The sequence below is a fragment of the Pagrus major genome, chromosome 4, assembly GCF_040436345.1.
Source record: "Pagrus major chromosome 4, Pma_NU_1.0".
NCBI lineage: Eukaryota > Metazoa > Chordata > Actinopteri > Spariformes > Sparidae > Pagrus > Pagrus major.
Window position 1 is genome coordinate 27,918,124 of NC_133218.1, and position 19,140 is coordinate 27,937,263.

General features: G+C 40.9%; 1 protein-coding gene across 1 annotated transcript in view; it reads right to left on the reverse strand.

The window, feature by feature from the left end:
• csmd1a (CUB and Sushi multiple domains 1a) overlaps window positions 1–19,140 on the reverse strand; it is a 297,982-nt gene that overhangs the window by 192,645 nt on the left and 86,197 nt on the right. The window lies entirely within an intron of this gene.

A 19,140-nucleotide genomic window follows, 5' to 3' on the forward strand; every position in this document is an offset into this window, starting at 1 on the left:
GGCTTCATTTTGTGAGTGGGAGGAAGCAGAAATGCATCGTCTGTCTTTATATATGTCAATGGATTATTTGCATAAGACTAAATATATCTCATAAATATCTCATAATATCAACATTCTGATGGATTTGATTTTTCCCAATCCAAATACTGAACATCAGCACCAACAACAAAAGTGTAACAGTGTCTGTGTTGTATTTAGATGCCTAGCTAGCACCCTTCCTCCAAAGTGCATCTGTTATTGTGACTTCTCAGGTGACACAGCTCTACAGTGGAGGCAGCTACGTGTAGCTCGTGGTACAACTGGGCCAAAATCAATGTATGACCGCAGCCAACAGCCTGAGCTCTACAGAAGGGGCATCAGCACCGTGGCTGTAGTACAACCTGGACGAACTCCACAGTATCTAACCCTGGAGTGTACGCTGTGTGTTTGTATAACTGGAGCATGTTAACTTGCCGGGTGTGTAATGTCTGCATGTAATGTGTATCCAAATGGCTAGGTTTTATGTGTCTGTGCGCATGTGTGTGCACGGTGCAGTGTGTATACATATAAGGGGTATTCAGTCAGTCATTCCGTGTGTTTGTGTGCGCTGTTCCAATTAAACGGTAGCATGGTAATTAGACAAAGCTTCACCAAGAGACCCTGAGAACTAGGACAGAGAGAAAGGAGGGAGGGGCGAAGGGGTTGGAGGAGGAAAAAGGGGGGAGAGGAAGAGGAGAAAAAAGAAAGGAAGATGAAGAGACAGAAAGGAGAGATGAGAAAGAAGAGGGGGAAAGAGTAGAGACAGAATGATGGAGGAGGAAGGGAAAGGAGGGGATGAGGACGAGACAGGAAAGGGGAGAGACGGAGGCTCCAGTCAGACAGGAAAAGAGAGAGGTGAACTAATTGCAGTGAGCCCTAAACATGTATAATTTACTCTAATTGACTCATTATTTGGATGGTATGAAGTCATGCATCAGAGGCAAGTTACTCACACTCAGCTGACCATGCCGTCCTCTGTGCAAACGTGCTGCCTGCTTTGTTTCAACAAAGTGAGACGCACAACCAAAATCCGAAACCCAAAAACTAGAGCACTGACTGAAGAGGGGAATGAAGCGATGATAAGAAGACAGAATGAAAGGAATCACGTGTCGTTAGTCACACTCATGTGACTCTACAGTCCTGTGCCTGCCAGGCAGGCATGTTTTGCTAGGCTGGTCAGCTCAGTACACAAAGGTATGTCCTCATTTGTCTGAAAGAATCAGGAGGCCTTTTGCAAGGTTAAAGTGTTCACAATTATTATCAGTATCCAAAACATGCACTAAACAAGAGCTACATATTTGAGAAACCATTTAAAATTTGGCAACAAAGTTTAGTTTTGTTCTGTGCAATCTGTTTTGCTTTGATTAGACTTTTGAATCACGACATACTCATTTGGCTCCACGTGCGAACCAGTGGATTACCTGCAGTGCTTATGTAGGATGGATGTGAGATATGTTATATGTACACCCCAATCTCCTTTTTAGCATGTATGTTATTGCCCTCCAATATTAAAAGAATAGTTAAATAGTTTAGGAATTGGACTTATTCTCTTTCGTGCCAAGAGTTGTTGGATGTCCCTTCATATTTACTGTACAGACATGAAGTCCTTTTGTTTTGCTTATCTAACACTTGGTGAAGAAGAATCTCAAACCGTTTCTCTAAATATACACAAACAATCCACAGTTGGGTCATCAAATGGCCCCATGTTTCAGAAAACTACAACTGATTTAAATTCTACTGATGATCACACACATTTTGCCTCTAAAAATCAATAAACTGTGTGGAAAGCAGAAATAGTGCCTTGTTCTGCAGCATGCTGGGCTTGGGCTGTGTAATAGGTCACAATATAGACAGCTCCTGGTGCTGAAATGTAAAGTAACCAAAGGAATGAAATATGAAAAATGAAAATGCATGCATGTGTCTTGCAATTTGTTTCTAACAGCAACCTAGCCTAACCTGACCCTACAATGTTCATCCTGTGGCTTGGTGGAATGATTGGCATTGACAAGACAGATAATGTCAGATTCCTCCAAGTATGTAAGGACGCTATCGTTCTAAGAGGGGGTAATATGCAGGTCAGGACCGGCTCTCATGGTATGGCATGAAGATTTCAAACCTCATCATAGATAAATCGATGTGTTAACTGCATTTCCAAACATGTCTGCACTGGCTTTCAGTGAGCAGGGCTGGAAAATTCTCTCAGCTGAACCTAATTGCTGAACCTTTGACTACAACGTCTAGAGTAATATTTATCAGTCAGTAAGTGAGTTATTTATTGATTTAAGTTGCCATGTAGATGCAGATAATAATACTGTCTGTGTGCAGTTCGCTTGCCTTGCTCATAAGCAGTACAATCCAACCTTGTCTAGTTGTAACCTCATGCCTGGACAGTTCAAATTAGCCGTTCGCGATTGTATTCAGCGGCATAATGATTTTGATTACTTAATACTGAATGACTCCTTTGTTGTTTAATTTCATTTATTCTATCCACTCAGTGCTCGAGGTCATTTTGGGTTATTTCACAAAGAAACTGTGCATTATAACTCTGTACTAATCTGAATACAAAACACAGTCAGATGTGTTTTATGAACTGTGAGTTCTCTTTATGAGCACACAGCCTGAGGACGATGCGTACTTCTCATTATCTTATTAAAGCTGACTTTTGGGGGAATGAAATATTCTAAACACAGAAGTACAACACATAAAATTCTCATATCATGGGAAAAGGCTACACTCTGAGAAGCAAAGATACAAAACTGCATGTTCCTGTGTGTGTGTGTGTGTGTGTGTGTGTGTGTGTGTGTGTGTGTGTGCGTGTGTGTGTGTGTCTACAGCGAGTGACTGACAGTGCTCCTCTGTTGTGATTGTCCCTCCCAGCCGTTCACAGCCCGAGGGCAGGTCAGTGTGTTGCTATGGCAACTCTAGGCCAGGGCAACATTAGTGCTACAGGAGTGAATAACAGCAGAAAGGTGATGAGAGTGAGGCTGAGGGCTGACAGTAATGGGGTAAAGGGAGAGAAGAATGGAAGGCGGAAGGACAGCGAAAGAGTGAAGGAGTTAAGGAGGGGAGGGCAAGTTGTTTTAAGAGCGAGAGAACAAATGAGGGGTGACGTAAAAAAAAGAGGTGAGAGGCAGAAGGAATAAGGAAGTGAGGAAGACAGGGAGGGATGGATGAGAGAAGTATTAATTGTTAAATTATTGATTAATCTTGTACATAGATATTAATTTCTATTTGATCTTTTCTTATGTCTTCTTCCTTCCTTTAAGAAAATGAATCCGCCTTCTTTAGCTTCCGTTTCCCTCTCACTGTCACACAAGCACAACAGCATTAATTTATAGCGGGATACCGCTTAAATGATAACCCTACACTCTGCATATAACAATGACAGCCTTTGTAGAATTTGCCCAAACGAGTGTGTGCACAAACAACTAACCAAGACAGTTTCCCATTGCTCACAACTCTTTAAACTCCCTAACTCTAGACATATGGTGTGACTTTCAGAGTTACGGTTCAGTTAAAACTGAAGTAAAACAGCTAGAAGTTCCTCTAAGATGCTCTCCCACGGTATAAATATATGGTGATGCATAGCTAACCATCCGCTAAAAATAGCAAAGCAAACAGCTCCCTGAATATGTTGTTATGGATGCAGTAAAGCAGTGGATAACAGCCAACCAGCATAATTCAATTCCAAATAGAAAGATGAACATAATTAAATGAGATTAAATCAAAAATCATAATTAGTGGACTCGTAGTAAAGATTATGGAGACAGTTTTTTACATTAGCTTTAACATTAAAGTCATACAGCACAGATAAAAAACATTCAAAAGAAACCCAAACAAGCTTTGAGACTACAACAAATTAATGAATTGAAAATAAAAAAAAATAATTAGGTGATATTCATACATTATGCAACATCAGTCTCATTCAACTGATTAAAATTTCATGTTGGTGGTGCTGTTTGTGAGATTTCACAACTTGGAAACACATGGAATGAGAGTGGAAAATGACCCCTAGTTACCTGACACTAACAAAACAACTGGAGTGAACTATATTTGTATCCACAGCATGTAACTTGCCAAAAGCCAAAGTTGGAACAGATGTTTTGTCAAATCTAGCTCCTCGTACCTGGCAAAAATTACTAATTTCTTGTTTGGTTTCCAGGGGGCTGTAAAGTTAAAACCAAGCGGAACCAGAACAAATGTCAGACCGAGTGCACATATTGCCAAACAGGGATTTGGACAGATGTTAGCATTTGAAATTTGTCTATGGAAAATTCATCTTTCAGAGTGATTAAAACATTGGCAGACAAGTTAACTTTTTTAAATGAAAGATGAAGATTTTTGTAATCTATTTTGCCTAAACTCAAAATTCAGGTTGTTGTATGAAGCCATGTTCTGCATCTTCTGAATACATTTTAAAATCAGGTCCAAAGTCAAACTTTATATACAGTAAAACAGATCTCAGACCAGCTAGTTAATTTCCACAGAGTCACAACTCAACATTAGGTGCCACACTGCTGTTGCAGATTGGCCTTTTTATAGCAGAGCTGGCACACTCGACATATAAATGTTGGGAAAAGGTGCAGAAAACATTTTACCTGCTCACCAGCCACCACTTTTCAGTCTGAACAAATCACTCCCCATCCATATCTCCGCTGGGACCACTGAAGTCATCTCTCAATGGCTGCAATCCATAATCCATTAACACCTCTACCCACTTCCCGTGGTGTACATGTATTAACAAATAGCAATCGCCATACTCCTTTAATCTGTGATTCTTGATGTAGAGTTGTTGCTGTTGGAAAGATGCCAAAGCCCCTGAGGTAAATGGACTCCCCAGCGCCGCTAGTGCTCCCATGGTGTAAATGTATTAACAGCTTCACTGACACATAGTACATAATAACTCTAACCAACCAAACACTAATGGGGCTCTTGGCCAACTGTGGCCGAGGGCCAGAGCTGAACGGAGGCCCCTCACCACCTGCTGTGCACCCCTTGTTTTAATGTGTCAGCAGCTAACGTGACATTTCCAGCAGCACTAACTCATTAATCAAAGACATTAAAGGGGTATTTCACCTTCTGAGCACACCTTCACTCCAACTAAATTTAGCCCTCTAAATTGATTTTCACTGTTTTGTTTTGGGATAAGTGTAAGAGGAGCATTGATTTTCAGGGTAATGCTCCTTTGAGACATACCAAAAAAGGTTGGCTGCAAGCTGAAGCAGTTTGCGGAGGCTGCATAGCTTCCAAGTGCAATTTTCTCAGTATATAATTAACTATTAAATAGTGCAATTTTGTTAGCCTGGCAACCAGACGAATGGTTGCTATCTCATGTTTCATTTGTTCTGGCTTCCTTCTTGTTCAGACAGATTGCCATTCAACCTGGTTTGTGTCAGGCCAATCACAATTGTTTTTTTACCTTTTAAGGGTTTGATACGTTGACCTCATATTCGGTCAATGGTTTGATACGGTATTCTGTGAGCCAATGGGATTTGAGCATAAGTAGTAGAGTTCCACTCTATACAGTAGGCCCGCATAAATAAACTTCTACGTATTTCACCTTAGCAGTCCAACAAAATCAGTTTCTGAAGAAATCTGAGTCCAGGAAAAGGCGAACCAAGTTGTTGAATCTTCACTCATATTGGATCTACAAGGCCTAAGTCAAAGGTTTGATCCATTTTAAGAAGGAAAGGGCACCACTGCTTTGCTGAACCTGTCCTCCTCAGAAAAGCGACATAGGTTGAAAACTCAAACAGCTCATTGTGACCCATTTTTATGCTTGTTGTTGGGCAGCGACCTCTAGCGGCTACCGGCCTGCTGTTGGTCAGAATAATCAGTGCTACTTCGACTCTAACCATGATCAAGCTTCCGGTCAAACACAACAGTACTTAAACCAAAGAGATGCCTACTGTGACAAAGCTTAGACCGACACTGTGTGGTTACGGTTCATCCAGTTCATATTCAAAGCAGCATGCCACACTGTACATACCAATAATACTGTAATACAGATCTGAGCTTTCATTCCTGTGTTTATTGCTCTGGGACGGAGGGCTGTTTATTATCTCAAATAGTGACTACACTGTCCAATATAATGAGAACAACATATCTGAATCCTGCTTGACAATTCTGGATGTTGGATTTCCCTTTTAAGTGTGCCAGCCAGCGATGTTTCCAGCATTAATTCCCAACGATCACCAGTGAAGGAGGGCAATCAGAGTACAGACTTCACTTTGTTCTACAACACAGCGAATACTGTAGAAAAAAACACAGCCTAATGAACCAGGGCTTGTAGAATCACAAGTTACGTAGTAAACAACACCAACGGATTAGAACTTGGGTTTGTTCTGTACCAAATACCAAACACTGCAAGAGCACAACATATTCTATCTTTATATGGCTCTGCACTCTGCAGCCCTAAACCACATTTCGCTGGAAAAAAAAACTTAAGCTCTCAGAAGTTACATTTCTGCTATGCTCCCTCGGAGTAAACGTATTAAAATATATTAACACCGTCTTTCCTATGTTCCCTTGGTGAAAATATATTAGCAGGGCAAGTGACATTTCCAGCAGCGCCTCTAATCAATCACCTGCAAAACAGAGTAATCACTGTAGCAGCTACACTCTGTTAAACACCAGCTCTCCTCGGCCTTTCCGGCATGACTGTGGAAGCAGGAAAAATTGGTTGCTAATATACAACGTCCCATTGCTGTGATGGCCGGCACTATTTAAGATCAGCAGCCGCAGAATCACCAGGTTTTTACAGACATGGAGTAGAGACGCAGGATTCTGTAACACTGAAATGTTGAATGTATTGCTCTGTTTTTATCCACTCCTTTACATTCTGCTACCAGCTAATTCAAATCCATGCTGATTCAGTTGCACTGCCTTGCCTTGTGTAAATGCAGCATAAATGGATATTTGACCACCTGTGGGCAGAACATATCACCTTATACAGTAAAGTATCTATGGCTAAGAAATGACCAAAAATGTTTCTAGTCACAGATCCAGCAGACAATGAGAAATATTAACATTTAGCTCTTTGGACAGTTTTTACAGATTTTTCACTGAAGGGAGCCAAAGCAGAGCTGGGTGAAATTTCTTTGTCGGTTCATTACGACCTACAAATCCTTTTAAATCACACATAGTTGTTTGACACGTCAATATATGAAAAATATTGAATCGTGTTGCGCTTAAGATGCCTAAGCTATTTTTGCCACAGGAATTGCTCAAGGTCTAACAAGGTTAATGCAGTGAAAAGTACTGTCAGTTGTTATTGAGGAACATAAGTGAATGGAACTGTGCATTTCTTAATGTCAGGGACATGTCATTACCGTGTTGTATCATTTTGCTATAGTAAGGAATAGCAATCTGAGAGCTCTAGTGTCTCTGCGTCCTTCATCTGGGATATTGAGACCAGTTAGTAACCGAATAATGATTCTCAACCTTTTTCCACACCAGAAGAGAAGCATGGAGGTTTACCTGCCGGCAATAACAATATTGTAGCACAGAGATCATTACTTCAAGACAGAACCTGTTAAATCCAAGCTTTTGGGATTTGTGCTTGAGGCTTTAAAACTTGCTCTTGCACTTCAATCCCTCTCCCATCTCTGGAGAAGGGCACTGCCACCTCAATCGTGTTCTTTCTTGTTCTTCCTCCAGCAAAGACCAGGGGCATTCCCCCTATTCAGCAACAATGGGAGTTTCTATCTGTTCACTTTACCTACTGACACAGCTTTGAGTGCTCCACTTTAAATATTACTGCCTCTGATCGACCCCCTTCTATTCATTTAGAGTTTGGAGTTAAGCAAGAGGTGGGCAAAAGACATCCGGAGATACTCAAAGCTGAGATCTTTTCACCTGTGGAGATGCTGCGTCAATGATTTGAGATTAGTTAATGTGTCTTTCCCTTTTGAAACAACAAACAGGTGTGTCTGGCAAGGATTAGAGTTACTGTTAGTCCACAATTCTCAAGGTCTGAAGTGGTTAGCATTGAGACTCAACAAACTACGTCAGACCCTTAAAAATCTGTTGACTTGTGTGAGGATGTAAAATCTGTTCTGACATTGACTAGTACTGCTGTTGTGAATTAAAATGTGTGGAAATATGATCTTGAGTATTTTAAATTCAGTCTAGCAGTTGGATTTGGGAGACATGAGAGCTATGCTGTGCTAAGCACTTTCTGGCTCAGACAAAGGCACAGGGCAGAGTAAGATAGCCTGGATGAGATCGGAGTGAGTGCCACTTAACACATGGAATAATCTCAGTCTTGAGATATTCGTAGGGTGAAAAGGAGAAGAAGGAGGCCTTTTTAGTATGGGACTGGGTAGAAAGATTTAGATCAATAACAGATCAAGGTTCTCAGCAGCATGTTAGTGGGAGGGTGCCAAGAGCTTACAGAAGTTGGCCAAGTAAGCATGTTCAGGGCCTGTAATGACCACTTAGCTGTACAAAGTCAATTACTGACAGCTGTTATACAACTGTAGAGACAGAACATCTTAGTAAAGGAAGGATATCATCTGTGATAAACTTTTTTTTGACCAGAGTCTAACTTTCATTTCTGTTTAATTAAACAGAAACATGTTTGCTTTGTAGCAGTATAATTAAAATGCCCACCATTCATTCAGTCATTCAAACACATCATTGTCAACCAACCATAACTGCATTCAAAATACAAAGAAATCTCACAGAGACACTGGAGCAAGGCCTCTGAATAATCAGATGCGAGTGCCCGGCGGCCGGGTGGGTGAACCCTGTGGCTCAGCTTGGCACAACTCAAAAATGCGACATACGACCATTTTAAGCTCACCACCTACAAGTCAAAGGGCAGGGGTAAGATGCAGTGCCAGCATCCACTTTGTATCAGACTGTGGTGGTGAAGAGAGAGCTGTCACATGCTCTGAATAGTGAGGGAAACGAATGAACCTGTGGATACATGTAGCTGAGAGGAGCCCAGTGGACATCAGTGTTGAGCTGGTGCCCCTTTTAGATACCAACGCAATGATTTGTTTGAAGGAAGGATTGCCCAACTTACGTTAACCTTTAAGTAAATACTACAGGCAGACGTGTGTCTCTATGATCCCCTCACTCTTCTGCAACTACATGTTGCTTCCTGTCACATTGATCATGTAGGTGACACTACTCAGTAGAGTATAGGCTACGATATAGTATAGATAGCATAGCATTTATGTATATGCTGTAGTTTAGAGAACATTGTAGCGACGAAACTGACAGAGAGACAGGTGAAATTACAAATCTGTCCGCTACTTCAACACCACGGACAGCGCCACAGATGAATCAATACACAGCAAAGTTTGGCTGCTGATATTTCAGAGCCATGGTTGGGGCCAAAGATTCATCTCCTGCAAATCTCAGTCAGATAATGGATAAATGATTGAGGCAGACTAGACTAACATATTTAACTATACAACACATCTGCTCCTGCGATCTCTTTGCTACTAGGGGATGGAGAGGCGGAATTGCAGGTTAACATGGGGGATGCTTTTTCTTCATTCTGTTAACAAGGTGGATGACATTTCACCTCAAATCACCTGCAGATTCCTTAGTGAGGATGCTGGCTCCTTGAGGTGTTTTGAGCAAGGCTGACTTGAAGGAGGCCTTCAAGGCATTCCCAGTTCATGCTGGATAGATTACATTTCCAACTAGACAGGAAGCACTGGGGATTTCCTGAGCTGAACTAAGAATGTTTTGAGTTCTGAGTTTCCTTTTATGAGAGACTAAAAATGGAACAGGAAACTACTTTAACAGGCTAAAATGTCTAAAAATTGATTATATGTCAGTACATAATGAAATCACTATTGGGTGTGATTACAGATGCAACAGAGGACACTTCTGACCACACCCAGGCACATCCACTCGAGATGCTGACTGTAGTCAGGTGCAAAAGACTTTAAAGGGCATTGAAATGCATCTATTTAGCTTGGTTTTAAGTAACTTTTTCATTTAAGAGGTTCAACAAATATGGATTACTGAGATTTTAAATACAACTCCTACTACAGTTATTGAAAAAACATATATTCAGCATATTCAAGCAATGTCACACCTTATAATTTCCCCTTTTAAATAACTTTTTTGATGTACCATCTGCGAGTACTACAATCGATCGGAAGGATAACAGCTAAGCGGGACCGACCTCAGGGTTCTTGCTAAATCCTCTGAGCTGCTGCTGCGACTCACTCAAGTTGACGGTATGAGTTGAATATGTCTTTGCAGAAAGTTTTGAGAAACAGTACCTTTGCTTGGAGTTCTTCTAATGGCATGTGCAACAGTAACAAAACAATGACACTTTTGGGAAATGTGCGCCTATCCAGTGGTTGCTATGGAAACAGTGTCCTTGCCAGAGGCTACACAGTGCTGCGGGGTACAAACGGACTAAACATCAGTCACCCTCTTTATAACATAACGCAGAACACATCCACAGTTATTTGCTCTAAAAAGGTACATCTACATTAAAATGGTCTTCACATACTGTGTTCAGATGTTGTTGATCTGGGACAGTTCAGTCTAGATTTGTAAATAAGCATTACTAGCTTCCAGTATGATAAACAGGAGTTCCAAGACTTTGTTCTGCGACACATCAGAGAGACGATCTGAAGATTCAAAACATCATTTCAACATAGTACTCAACATCAGTAATGACTAATGGCTTTACTGTCAGTTTCTATCTACTAATGGCTTTATTGTTTTGTTTTTCTTTTGACTTTCACATTAACAACATTTTATCACTTTCAAACAAAATGACTTAACTAAAAGACTGATGGTGTGACACCCCACAGATGCATTGCAAAGTTGCAAAAGGCTTGCGTACTTTGGAAATAGTCAAAGTAAAATAGCATTCACTTTCTTTGAAAATTTTAAATCACATTTTCATTATTATAAAAAGTTTCATAAGGTAAAGTTGCTTCATTGTACTCCTGACTAATTCATACCATATTGGACTGAAATATCTAGTTAATATGAAAGCAACCAGTGAAGCAGCAGTTTAATTGTGCTCTTCTTTGAGAAATGCATTACTGAAATGAAATAGTATTAAGTGTATCATGAAAATGACTTGAAGAAAAAGAAAATACAATGTCAGCAAAATGACAAAAAAAGTCTCTGTCCGTCTGTCTTTGTGCTCACTTATCTATTTTTCTTTGTAATAAACTTTGCTTAGGGCTCCATGAGTCCTTTATAATAACACCTGAAGGTCCCCACACTGCACTATGACAGACAGTCCTTACGAAAGAGGAGCGGCCCGCAGATAAACAATCTTCATTCAGCAAGAAAACCTTAAAATCTCGAAAACCACATCCACATCTGCCTTCCTTCCTCTCAGACACGCACTGCAAACACATCCTGTTTTATATTTTTCCTTCCTGTCATCATCGCTGTGACAACCTTGACCTGATCCCTGACTTTCCATAGTAGGAGGTGCCTGCCCTGAAGCTGTGGTGTATCAGAGGGGACAGAGGATATAACATCACGTGACTCATCAATACTCACATTCACATAAGAATAAAACCCGCACTTGCAAAGTAAATCTACTGTTCTTTAATACAGCATTAGTTATTCTGTGCGCGACAAGACAGAGACGGACAAGTGTTTCTGTGTCAATGTTGCATATGTGACTGTTTAAGGTCACAGATCAGACATGACAGAAAACAGAATAAGGCGGGCGAGGAAAATGTTTACATTACTTATATCTGACATTTGTGAATGCTAAGAATAAAAAAAGAAATACAATTGAATACAAGAGAAACACAAGTGTTCATTGGTTGAATGTTTAAATGACATAAATCATTGCTGTCCCTGTTGCTTGTTGCTCTCTCTCTCTCTCTCTCTCTCTCTCTCTCTCTCTCGCTCTTTCTCTCTCTCTCTCTCACACACACACAGACACGCACACACGTACACGCACAAGGTCTAATACATCTTCATTTAGTCCTGCTGTCCTCTGGGCACATTTACATCTGTCAACTCACTACACAAAATGGATGGATGGGCTTGTGTGTGTGCGTGTCTGTGTGTGTTGTTGTGTGTGTATCTTTCTTTATGCTGCATGTATGTGTGAGACCATTTATCTTCCCGTGCACTTGTGTGTGTGTGAGCTGTGTATTTATTTTTGTTTAAGGACAAGTCTGTCCTGACATCCTTCTGTATGTACATGTGAGCAGATGCATATTGGCTCCTGTCTCTGCCTTTGTACACATATGCTAACGTCTGTTCCCATTTGTGTGTGTGTGTGTGTGTGTGTGTGTGTGTGTGTGTGTATCTGTGTTTGTGTGTGTGCAAGTGTGAATGTGTGCATGTGAGCAAAACAGTCAATTTCCTTGGTAGGTGACAGTTCATGGTCCCCTGGGCAGCACAAAATCGTGGGTAAACTCGATGTCACAACTATTCCCATATATCATCAGCCTGACACATGCAAAGATGCGCACACACACACACACACCTACACAAACACACAATATAATTCTATATTGCCATTAAGTGTTTGCTTCATAGCTCATGGAGAAAACCAACAGGCAGTGTAAATGTATAAATCAGACATTATGTCTCACAGGACTGCTGCATTTCTTTCCTACGCTTTATGAGTTGCATTGTTTAAAATAATGTGCTAGATGTTATGCTTTATCTTTTTATCCAGCAACCATGTATTATATAAGAGCAAAAGCCTATTGTTCCTGCTGTCTGCCAGATGACGCCAAGGGACATTATCTGTCGGGCAGTTTTGGGGACTCGCTAAAGCTTTCCTTGGATCCACAGAAGTGGGTTGTAATGGAGTACCAGATAAATTGGGGGTAATAGTTAAAAATGCCGTGTCATTATTCTCTGTGCCTTTCTTGCTTTATTATCCTGGCGCCTCCTCAATAAAATGTCAAGGGAAAGCCGAGACTTTGTTCAGGTAATTTGAGTTTGGAAGGATGTAACATCTGCGCCATTGATTCTAAATAAAGTGCCCCAATAAAAGAAAGAAGAATGATGATACTAATGTTTATTATCATTATTATCTGCCCTTATACAATGTGTACACTCTCATACCATGTAAATCAATACTAAGCACAACAACTGCCCACATAACATTTTTATTTTTTTCAGATGGATGCCAGTGTTCTCCTGTGCCTGTTTGGAGTTCAGCGATGTTAAACCTTCTTACTTCAGATGTTTGACATGCCTAATCCTACATTTGGCTTTTCTCTTGGAAGTGTGCGTAGCAGAAAAGAAAAAAATCACACTTCCTTCGTTCACAACTGAATGGACATGACTTGCACTCGTATAAAAGGAGACATATTACAATGCTCAGAAAACGCATCAGTTTTAGCATACTGCCCAGTGCAGCAGCTCTGTGTACCTCCTTTGTCTGAGACACTCTGATTTAGCTCTTGTCTCGTACAGCCATCCTCCTGAATACCCAGTCTGCTCTGATTGGTTAGCTCACACAGGCCTGAGCATGTACCGCTATCTCCGATCAGCTCTGCCGTGTTTTCAGCTTCCAGTTAGCTTCACTTCTGCTGTGAATATAGCCACATATGATGCAAATGTGTGGCATGGTGATTCAGTGTGATGTCAAAAAATCACGGCATTAAAGGCGGGACTGTAGCAGCGTTTTCTGTGAGGGAGAGGAGCTCCCCTTGGTGCGGACCTTTAACATGCACAAGAATCTAGAGCAAAGAAAAAAAAATGAAAAAGCATGATACGCCTCCATTAAATGTGAGAAATGCTGACGAAACAGGTTGTAATGTTTACCACACAGGAGGCAGTTACTATCAAAGTTACACATCTGGCAAATGAGAAAACAAAAAATAACATCCCTATAAGACATGCTGCTGATGCCAAACCAATATCCAGATCTGTCCACCAATCTTACAGTAAGCTCTACGTCCCCTTATCCTGTCACTCAAATTTAAACTAACTAAAGGATGCATAGCACACAATTTTTTGCCTGTCAGCTCTAAATATGCTTACACAATGCAATAAAGATGAACAGAGGGACATAATTGAGATAGCACCGCTTCCTCTTGATAAATCACTGATGTCAGGACCTCTCTGAATTCACAGGTGCTCTCGTGATCTAGTGTGACATCAAACAGACAATGCAGGTGGACAGCAAGATTTCGCTGACTCTTCCTCACCACTCCGAAATGTTGCTGTCTTTGTAAAGCTGCCTCTGCGCATAAATGTCTGATCTCCCTCACACCAAAGAACTTGTTCGGGACCTTAACCCGTGTTCCTGCTAAATTCATTCACATGCTGTCCCTGAATTACCAGCTCCGCCACAATCCCCTGTGTATAATATTGCCTTATTTATCACTATTTTCCAGCAGTCATTCTGTCACTCAAGCAACACTGTCGCAGCAGGAGCCCCATTGTTTTCTGTTCTGCTCGGTTGAAAGCCGCTGCTGATACTAACTCAACGCTTCCTGCATTTGCTTCCACAATAAATGTAAAAGCAGCGGTAGGCCTTTTTCCACCTCTTCGGAAAGTGGTGACAACGCCATTGAGGTTAACTAATGTTGGGAAGTCAGTTTGAAAAACTGCAAAGGCAAAGAATCAAAGCACTCAGGACTGGTGTCACATTTTATACAAGAAATATAAAGGGAAAAACATTTCACATGAGCTATGCAGCACTTGTTAGCAGAACAGGCAGCGCCGTGATAATGGCTGCTCACAATACCTCAGCACTGTTGAGGAAAAAACATTTTTAAAATAATTTTAGAGCCGAATACATCCATGCATTTGTTGGTTAGTAAATATCAAACATGTTAACATCAGACAAGCTCAGATCAGTGTAATTAAAGCCAAATCTGTGAGCCAACACGACCAGATAATCTTGACTGATGACCGAGCCGCTGATTGAAATTTTTCCTTAGATGAGAAAATATGATGTAAATAACTGGTGTAAAGCCCAATAATCCTGTTAAGGGGTGTCAAGCCCTGTTTGTCAAGGGCAGATGTCTTGCAGGTTTTTGTTCCCTGAAGTTAATGAGCCGCACTTTGTATCTGAGACTAAGTGTGCCTCATTAACTATCTAGGAGGAACAAATACCTGAAGGACGCCAGGACTGCAGACTCTTTCAGAAAGCAAAGCATGAAGGCAGCAGTTAAAAGATGAGCAGCACAATCAGAGAAAACAAACAAAAAGAAACAAACAATTGTCATAATCTGGTGCATAAAGTTCATATTTCCTGTATTGTCTAATCTTTAACTCTGCCCTGCAGAATACAGAGCCGTGATTGTTTTCCTGCTGGTCCTTCAATCAGGCAACGATTTGTGTGCTAAGGACTCCAGGTTAATGCAGTAAAGATCAAGATGACATTGTGTTCACCTAAACAATCGGAATTAAAGACTAAATCCTTAAGGCTTCAAATAATCTATCCAAACAGATTTAGTTGCGGACATGACCAAAATGTCAAATGATGTCCTCGAAGAGCTCTGGGAAGAGCATTAACATATCACGTAGAGTTATTCTGGTGTTAAGTATGAGCGATACAGAGTGTATAGAGTGTGAAATTGCACCTCTTTTAATCCCAAATATTTAGTATATGCTATGAAAAGATGAGCACATGTTACACTTAGAGTTCTGAAGGAAATTAAAGTTTCAATTTGAACAACTCACGGCAAGAGTGGGCCTTCAGGTTTACCTGTGAAATTAGAGTGAAATTAAACTGTTGCTGATGTTGCTGTGGACCCTCAGGACTTCCTGTGAGGGACCTGCTTCCAGAAGGATTCATAATGTTTTGCTTTGAAACCAAATGACTTGGCAGCGGAACGCAAACTTGTATTTTTACTTGGATCAGTAGAATAACAAACTGGGGGGCCAATAACACGACCTGGCCAGACATTTGCCTTGGTTTCTGTCCAACACTTCTCAGAGAAGTAATACAGTATTTTTTTGTTGTGATGGAGATGGGCAACAATCCCAGTTGCGAGCAGGACATCAAATCTGTTTTTGTGGCCAGCAAAAAGGCCAAACGTGATCTTTGACTTTGGTTCTCCACTGTGCTTCTCAACAAATACTGGAAGTTACTTTAATGTCACTGGCAGACCAGCTGCTTGACTGTTACCGTGTGTGCGTGTATATGTGTGTGTGTTTATGTGTGCACGATCACATAGCTTATCCTCGGCTTTCCTGTTATGTCTGCCCACCTGTCTGTGTGTGTGTGTGTGTGTTCCTCTGTGGGTGTTAACCATAAAAACAATGTAAGCCCTGTTAAACCTCCCATATTTCAACTCTAACACTCTCATCTCAGCTCAATTTGTGTGTTTCAGTTGTTGTGTGTGGGAGCGAGATAAAGTTAGAGATAGGAATTTTATGTAGACCTGTGCACACCATTGTGTGTCTGCGCGTGTTTGTGTGTGTGTGTGCGTGCGTGCGTGTGTTTGCACATTTGAATCAGTGTGGGTTTGTGGGTGTTTCATGTATTCTGGATCAATACTTGCTGTGTTTGGGGAAATAAACAGCCCCTTTAGGACTTTCTCTGGTATAGCTGAGCACATACACACAGACACACACACACAGACACACACACACACACACACACACACACACACACACACACACACACACACACACACACACAGCATGATGCCCTTAGTCTTCTGTGCTTAAGTGCTCAATATCTGCAACATATTTACAAGATAAATTGGTGACTGTGGTGAAGTGTTTAGTTTGTTGTAAATCTTGTGCATGTGTGTGTGTCTGACATACAGTAAGAAATACAGTGTAAGTGGCTAAGATGCGTATGACTACCAACAGTACAACACACATTCACATTTCCAATGTAGAACGACCCAATGACAATGAATACAGTTTTTTAATCCTGATAGAACCCTTCTAATAAAAAAAAGGTGGAGACTGGGGTGGTGGCCGCAGGCTTTCCAGCAGCAGCAGCAGTGTGTGGCAGCTTTTGAGTAGGAGCGTTTTCGAGTGAGGAGGAAGCCACATTTAAATGGGCTGCCTTGTGGTGAGAAGAGCTGTGATTGGCGCGAGACTGATTTGTAACATCGATTCAGTCGGCAAGCAGCTAATTACAGCTGGGGCGTGTGACTTCTGTGCCATACGTTTCCTTTACCTCATATTTCGCACTGCGATTTCCATCTCCTCTCCAGACACATGTGCATCACCCACAGCCACTCAAAAGTGCACACAGTGTTTTTGTTTCCATGTTTCCATGACAAGAGCTGTCACAGTGCTCTCAAAACAAAATAACGCTCTTAAGACCTTGTTTGAGCCTCTCAATATTGAAAACAAAGCAATTACTGTTCACGCACAGCTCATCCAAACTGTCTCTCTCCAGGTGCACAATTTTAATAATTCAAATAGTTGTGGAAAGCGGCACTGAAGAATTACACGCTTAAATGTCACTTTTTGTGTATCGGCTTCATTAATGCATGTTCCCCAGGCCTTGTAGTGGGAGATAAAAGCCTTAACAGATAATATACTTAATAGGTGCAATAGTCATGGATCATATAGTTAATTACAGTGTATGCAAATGCACGACAAGAACAATGGCAGCGCTGTATGAATACAGCAGAAATATGGCAAAAATGTCCATGGGTGTCTCTCATTAAAATTCTCCTTAAAAACAAAAGCAGCATGGAAATGTTAGAGTAATACTACTCAATACAGAGTCTGTCACAACTGTAACAATTAAATATATTTTGTCTATTGGTTATCGAGGGAGTCAGAGTTTCATAGCACACACTGAGAACTAATCATCAACTACTAATAACAACTGCATACAAACCAGCTGTGTGTGTAGATTGCTCTTAATGTCATCTGAGACCAAACAGCTCCTCTTGACAATCAACCAAACATAAGTGTCATAAACTGACCGAGCAAACGACCATCAGAGCCACATGTCGAGCCCTGACTGGTGTTTCCTTCCTGCATGGGCTACTAAATACACATCTGTCATTATTTTAGTACCAGTATATCTTGAGAAAAAGGAGTCGTAATGTCACTCTTTTGTATGGGCACATGAGTAGTGTTATATGACTAGACAGAAAGATGATCGTAACCTTTAAGACGGTGTAACAGGGAAAATAGAGAGCAGATACTACCAACAACTCAAAATCTGCAGCTCGAGTACAGTCAAGTTTGCATTACCGTGCCTGTGAAGCCAATCACCTGCCAAACACTTTACAGTAAACTCCTGAAAGTCTGACTGGATTATACAACATCAACATTTTATAGATTTACATTAAGTAGGCCTGAAAAGGACTTGGACACGCACGCATGCACGCACAGACGCACACACGCACACACACACACACACACACACACGCAGTTAAATGATAATATATGTATATATTACAGGTCATTAGCACACAGGGCAATGACCATTACTCATCTCTACACAGGCTTAGCAGTGTGTGCATATTTCACATTATAAAACAAAAGATCAGCGAGTATCATTATATACATACTGTGTGTGTGTGCGTGTGTGTGTGTGTACGTAATTATACATGTGCACACTTTAATAGAGTGTAATTAAAGGTCACTGTGTGCACAGCATGTGTTAATACCAAGGAATCATAGCATGAAAAAAGGTATTTGTGCAGCTGTGTGTCCATATACACAGCTTTGATTGTGTAAGTGTATATGTGTGTTGTCTACTCACAGATATATTTGTTATCTGACGGAAGTGATATGAAACTTTTTTATTTAGACATTACAATGCAGAAAGAAAGATTCCTGGGGCACTTTATAATTATTAAATTCCCAGTTTACTGTTTGGTGTTAAACTGTAAAAGATCCCTCTTTAACACAAGTGTTTGGTCGCCACATTTGAGGGATCGTTGAAAAAATTTGAGTATATTGTCCGATCCCAAAAGCCAAGTATTGGTCAGGCTCTAGTGTGTGCGTGTGTGAGTGTGTGCGCAGATGTGTGTTTCTTACAGCAGTCAAGATCATCTCAGTAGATTGATGGCGTGAGCCTGAACCGTGCAGCCACTCGACGTTGAATGCACCTTTATTTTACAGTATTTTACAGCTTTTTTTAATAACTTTTTACAGTGATTCCATTTAAACAGTGTTCAGTCCAGAGAAAACCATTTCTATGCTCCGAGAACCTCATATCCTGTTTCGCACATGCATACCTATGCCCGCACACACACTCACAGG